Source organism: Pinus tabuliformis, chromosome 4_2, assembly GCF_031772625.1.
Source record: "Pinus tabuliformis cultivar Carrire ecotype Pingquan chromosome 4_2, CPIR1, whole genome shotgun sequence".
NCBI lineage: Eukaryota > Viridiplantae > Streptophyta > Pinopsida > Pinales > Pinaceae > Pinus > Pinus tabuliformis.
In genome coordinates this window covers 412,852,364-412,858,785 of record NC_142304.1, presented here as the reverse complement: position 1 = coordinate 412,858,785, position 6,422 = coordinate 412,852,364, and positions in this window count along the sequence as shown.

Below are 6,422 nucleotides of genomic sequence, written 5' to 3'. Positions count from 1 at the left end.
AGCTACACCGGACTTCACAAAAACCTTTATTGTGGAATGTGATGCTTCAGGAAATGGAATTGGTGCTGTTCTAATGCAAGATGAAAGACCCATTGCTTTTGAAAGTCGTCCAATCAAGGGAAAGTTTTTAAGCAAAGCTATTTATGAGAAGGAAATGTTGGCAATACTCCATGCACTTAAGAAATGGCGACCCTACCTAATGGGAAGACACTTCAAGGTAAAAACGGATCATGATAGCCTTAAATACTTTTTAGAACAAAGATTATCCTCTGAAGAGCAACAAAAGTGGGTCACAAAGATGTTGGGTTATGACTTTGAAATCATCTACAAAAAAGGGAAGCAAAATGTGGTGGCAGATGCACTCTCAAGAAAGGATGAGGATGTGGAAGCATTGTTGTGTGCCATTTCTATTATCCAACCAGATTGGATAAACGAAGCAAGGGAGGAATGGAAGAATGACGAAGAAGTGTGGGCACTTATTCGAAAGCTACAACAAGATTCCAGTACTTCTGATACATTTAGCTGGAAAAATGATTCGTTATGGTACAAAGATCGCTTATACCTCTGTAAGAATTCCCAGCTAAAACAAAAGATTCTTATGGAATTGCACACTTCTCCCTTAGGAGGGCACTCAGGATTTTTAAAAACTTACCACAGGGTTAAGAAGGAATTTTTTTTGGATGGCCTTAAATCAGATATTCAAAAGTTTGTGGCGGAATGTTTGGTTTGCCAGCAAAATAAAGTTGAAACAATTAAGACACCGGGTCTATTACAACCTTTATCCATTCCAAGCCAACGTTGGGAGGAGGTTTCAATGGATTTTATCACAGGTTTACCCAAGTCTGAGGGAAAGAGTGTCATCATGGTGGTAGTTGACAGACTTACCAAGTATGCACACTTTTGTGCATTATCACATCCATTTAAAGCCAGTACAGTTTCTACTGCATTTATGGAAACAGTTCAAAAGCTACATGGAAACCCAAAGATTATTGTAAGTGACAGAGATCCCATTTTCACTGGAAATTTTTGGACAAAATTATTTTCTTGTCTTGGTACTCAGTTAGCTCATAGCTCATCTTATCATCCTCAATCTGATGGGCAAACTGAGATAGTAAACAAATGTTTGGAAGGATATCTTCGTTGCTTTGTATCTGATAAACAGACACAATGGGTCAAATGGTTGCCTCTGGCTGAATGGTGGTATAACACTTCCTTCCATACAGCAACAAAAATGACCCCATTTATGGCACTTTATGGGTATCAACCACCATCCATCACATCATATTTAAGAGAAAATTCTAAGGTTCAGGCAGTGGAACATCACATCGAACATCAACAACAAGTCCTCCAACTCTTAAAGGATAACCTCGTGTTGGCACAAAATAGAATGAAACAACAGGCAGATCAACATCGCAGTGAAAGAAGTTTTGATGTAGGTGATTGGGTATTCCTACGGCTACAACCATATAAGCAAATGTCCCTAAAGCAAGCTAAGAAGGATAATAAATTATCACCAAAGTATTATGGTCCGTACAAGGTGTTGCAAAAGATTGGTACTATGGCATACAAATTGGAGCTTCCTGCAGCTTCTCGATTGCACCCAGTTTTCCATGTTTCATGTTTAAAGAAGGTTATAGGTGACAAGCTCCCAATTCAAACAATATTGCCAGAACTTGACGAGGAAGGAAAAATTATATTGGAACCGGAAGCAGTCACAGAAACAAGAACTCGACAGCTACGAAATCGATCAATTTCAGAGTATCTTATCAAGTGGAAGAACTTATCCACTGAAGATTCCACATGGGAGGATGAGAATTTTATGCAGAAGTATCCAGAACTACTCAAGCGTTGAGGACAACACTTTTTTGAAGGAGAGGGGCATGTTGGGTCCCTATAATACTAGTGATTACCCCATTACTATTGTAGTTATACCCCTTATTTATATTGTTGTGCCCCTATTACCCCCATATTGTTATTTCTGTGCCCCATAGAATCCCTCTATTGTTATTTTTGTGGCTTTATATTATTATTGTTAGGTCGGCTGGATTATATTGTGACTCCTTAGACTCCTATATATAGAAAGGAGGTTTTGTCATTTGTATCATCCAAGAATTGTTCATTTATGTAATGTAAAGGAGGTTGCCCCCTCGAAGAGGCTGAATTCTAAGGCATTGATCTATCTTTTCTATCTTTTCTTGAGCTGGTTTCCTAACACTAGCCTCCAATTGAAATTGTTAATTTGGTGATACCTATTCCTGTTCAAATATTTCATCATTTGATTTTAAAAGAGAAGATTCATTAAATGTTACATCTCTGCCAATGACTATCTTCCGCGACGTAGAATCCCACAACTTGTATCCTTTCAATTCATAGTCATACCGAAGAAAGACATAACATTTCAATTTTGGATCTCATTTTGAACATTGTTTTTTACAAATACGAGCATAGGCATCACAACCAAATATCCTTACATGTGAATAATCACATGACTGACCTGACCAAAATTCTTCAAGAATTTTACAATTAATTGCTACTGAAGGTGTTCTGTTAACTACATAACAAGTAGTGGATAATGCTTGTGCCAACAAGTCCTTTTGCAGGTTAGCATTGTTGATCATGCTTCTAGCTCTTTCCATAAGAGTCTGATTCATATGTTAAACAACACCATTTTGCTGAGGAGTATAAACAACAATTTTATGTCTAAGAATTCCTTCATCCTTACAATATTGTTCACATTATAGAGAAGTAAATTCACCACCATAGTCAGTTCTTAAAAACTTAATTGATTTGCTTGTTCTTTTTTCTACCATTGCTTTAATTTGTTTAAAGACATTTAATACATCAACTTTCCTTTTTAACATAAAGACCCAAAATTTTTGGCAGAAATCATCAATAATTGTGAAAAATATAAAGCACCTCCATACGATACAAAAGGAGATGGTCTCCATAGATCAGAATCAATATAGTCCAAAATTTCTTTACTATTATGACTTTGAGTTTTAAACCTTTGTTTACATTATTTTCCACACACACAATGTTTACAGAAGTCCAACTTCAAGGATATAAAATCAGGGAGTAATTTATGGTTCATTAGTTTCTGAAGATCTTTCTCGCTCATGTGACCTAATCATTGATGCCATAGGTGAGTACCTTCTTCTTCTTTCTCTGACACAATTGCTGCTTCCCTGACCTGAGTACTTCCTTTGAGTCTGTAAATATTTCTGACATTTTCTTCTTTCATAATAACTAGGGCACCTTTTGAGAATTTCAGCACTCCATTCTGACCTGTAAACTTATAACCATCTGAGTCCAAAACTCGCAAAGAAATCAAAATTTTCTTTAATTCAGGTACATGCCTAACAGTAGTAAATGTTCTAACTATGTCGTCATACATTTTAATCCTGATGTTTCCCATCCCAAAAGTCTGACATGATACATTATTACCCATAAACACAAAACTACCATTCAAAACTTCATATGAAGTAAACCAATTTCTGTGCAGACTCATGTGATGAGAAGCACCAGAGTCTAACAACCAACTTTCAAAATCCCGAGAGACATTACAAACAGGTAAAGTTTCATCTATCATAAATAATTACTCAACAGATAAAACTTCATCTATCATACCTGAATCAACTTGATTTGCTTTCTTCTTTGGGTTATTAGACTCTTTCTGTTTCCAACAGTCTTTCTTGAGGTGTCTAATTTTATTACAGTATGAACATTTCGCCTTACACTTATTTCCCTTTGATTTTGATCTAGAAGATCCCCTTTTTTTTCTCCTCTTTCCTTTGACCATCCTCTAGCTATCATGGCTTCTGGTGTAGCTATTTTAGTACTGGATTTCCTCCATACTTCTTTAGATAAGAGAGCTCCCACAATTGATTCAAATTTCAAAGAATTAGCACTACTCAACTTGATTGAAGTTACGAAGTGGTCCCATGACTCAGGCAGAGAACACAAAAAGGTTATAACTTTGTCTTCTTCTTGAATTTTAACTTCCATATCTGATAATTGGCATATAAGTGTATTAAAAACATTTAAATGTTCTACAACTTTTGTACCCTCCTTTATCTGAAGACTGTACAATTGTCTTATTAAATAAATTCTATTGGTTAATGTTAAGAAACCAACTCACAAAAAGATAGAAAAGGTAGATCAATGCCTTAGAAATAAGCCTCTTTGAGGGGGCAACCTCCTTTAGATTACATAAATGAACAATTCTTGGTTGATACAAATGACAAGACCTCCTTTCTATATATAGGAGTCTAAGGGGTCATAATATAATCAGAGCTGACATAACAATAATAATGTAAGGGCACAATAATAACAATATGGGGACTACATGGGCACAAAAATATAATAAGGGGGTTGTACTAATAACAATAAGGGGTTACACTAGTAGTATAGGGACCTAACATGCCCCTTTCCTTCAAAAAGTGTTTTCCTCAATGCTTGAGTAGTTCTTGATGCTTTTGTATAAAATTATTTTCCTCCCATGTGGAATCTTCAGTAGGTAAGTTCTTCCACTTTATGAGATACTCTGAAATTGATTGATTTCGTAGCTGTCGAGTTCTTTCTTTTGTGACTGCTCCAGGTTCCAATATGATTTTTCCTTCCTCATCAAGTTCTGGCAATATTGTTTGAACTGGGATCTTCTGCAACTTTACAATGACTGGCCACACTTCTTCACCCTTCTTCAATTCATCCCTTGCTTCATTTATCTAATCAAGTTAGATAATAGAAATAGCACAAAATAATACTTCCACATCCTCCTCCTTTCTTGAGAGTGCATCTGCAACAACATTTTGCTTCCCCGTTTTGTAGATGATTTAAAAGTCATAACCTAACATATTTGTGACCCATTTTTTCTGTTCCTCTAAAGATAATATTTTTTCTAAAAATTATTTAATAATATCATGATCCATTTTTACCTTGAAGTTTCTTCCCATTAGGTAAGGTCGTCATTTCTTAAGTGCATGTAGTATTGCCAACATTTCCTTCTCATAAATAGCTTGCTTGAGATGTAGCCGTAAAAATACCCAATCGCCTACACCAAAACTTCTTTCACTATGATTTTGATTTCATGTTGTTTCATTTGATTATGCACCAAAGTGGCATTATCCTTTAAAAGTTGGAGAACTTGATTTTGATGCTCAATGTGATCTTTCACTGCTGAAATCTTTTTTTTTCTCGATATGTCCTTCTATCTTGAGAGTTTGAGGACTGGTAATTTCTTCCAATGCATTAAGAGATATGGTTAGATTCATTTCTTCTTTATCGGGGGTTGGTTCCTAGTGTATATCCTCTTCTTTTGATGTTTCTTGATCCTTTTCTTCCTCCTCTTTATAATCTATGTAAAATAATTTATTCTGAGCACACTTATGACCTTTACTGTATTTGCTATCACAATTGTAACAAAGCCCTTTTTCTATTTTTTCTTCCAATTGTCGTGGTGTAAACCTTGTAGGTTGTGGAAGGCTAGGAGAAAAAACGCTTCCATAATTATAGTTGTGAGTGGTGGGATTCCTTGTTTCCATAATTTCGCTTTGAATTTTTCTTTCCCACCTGAATGCCTTCTCCAATGATTCACGCTCCCAAAGATGAACCTCATGTTTAATGTTATCCTTTAAAGTCCCTATGAAGACATCAATCCTTTGATTCTCTAGAATATCATTTACCCTTATATTCAATTTTTGAAAGTTCTCAATGTGCTCTTCCATTGAACCCTTTTGTTTGACATTTATCAATTGGCTAAAGAAGGTGTTTGCCTTTGTATCCTCATAATGTGCTATCATTTCCTCCGTGAAAATTGACCACGTGACATGTGGTTTACGAGAACAAAGCCCTTCATACCATAAAAATTGATTTGATCTGAATATAAAGATGTAATACATACCTTTTGTAACAATTGCATCTCATGTAGATCAAAATATTTCTCCATCTGTAGTATCCAATTTACCGGATCCTTGCCATCAAACTTCTTCATATGGCCTTTTCTTGATTTTAGGAGCTCAATCTTGAAGATACCAAATGTTAAGAAACCAGCTCACAAAAAGATAGAAAATATAGATCAATGCCTTGGAAATAAGCCTCTTCGAGGGGGAAACCTCCTTTAGATTACACAAATGAACAATTCTTGGATGATACAAATGACATAACCTCCTTTCTATATATAGAAGTGTAAGGGGTCATAATATAATCAGAGCCAACATAACAATAATAATGTAAGGGCACAATAATAACAATAGTGGGCTTCTATGGGGCACAATAATAACAGTATGGGGACTACATGGGCACAACAATATAATAAGGGGGTTTTACTAATAACAATAAGGGGTTACATTAGTAGTATAGGGACATAACAATTAACGATTTTTTCATATATAAAGTTTCTAGTTTTTCCCATAATCCTGTAGCTG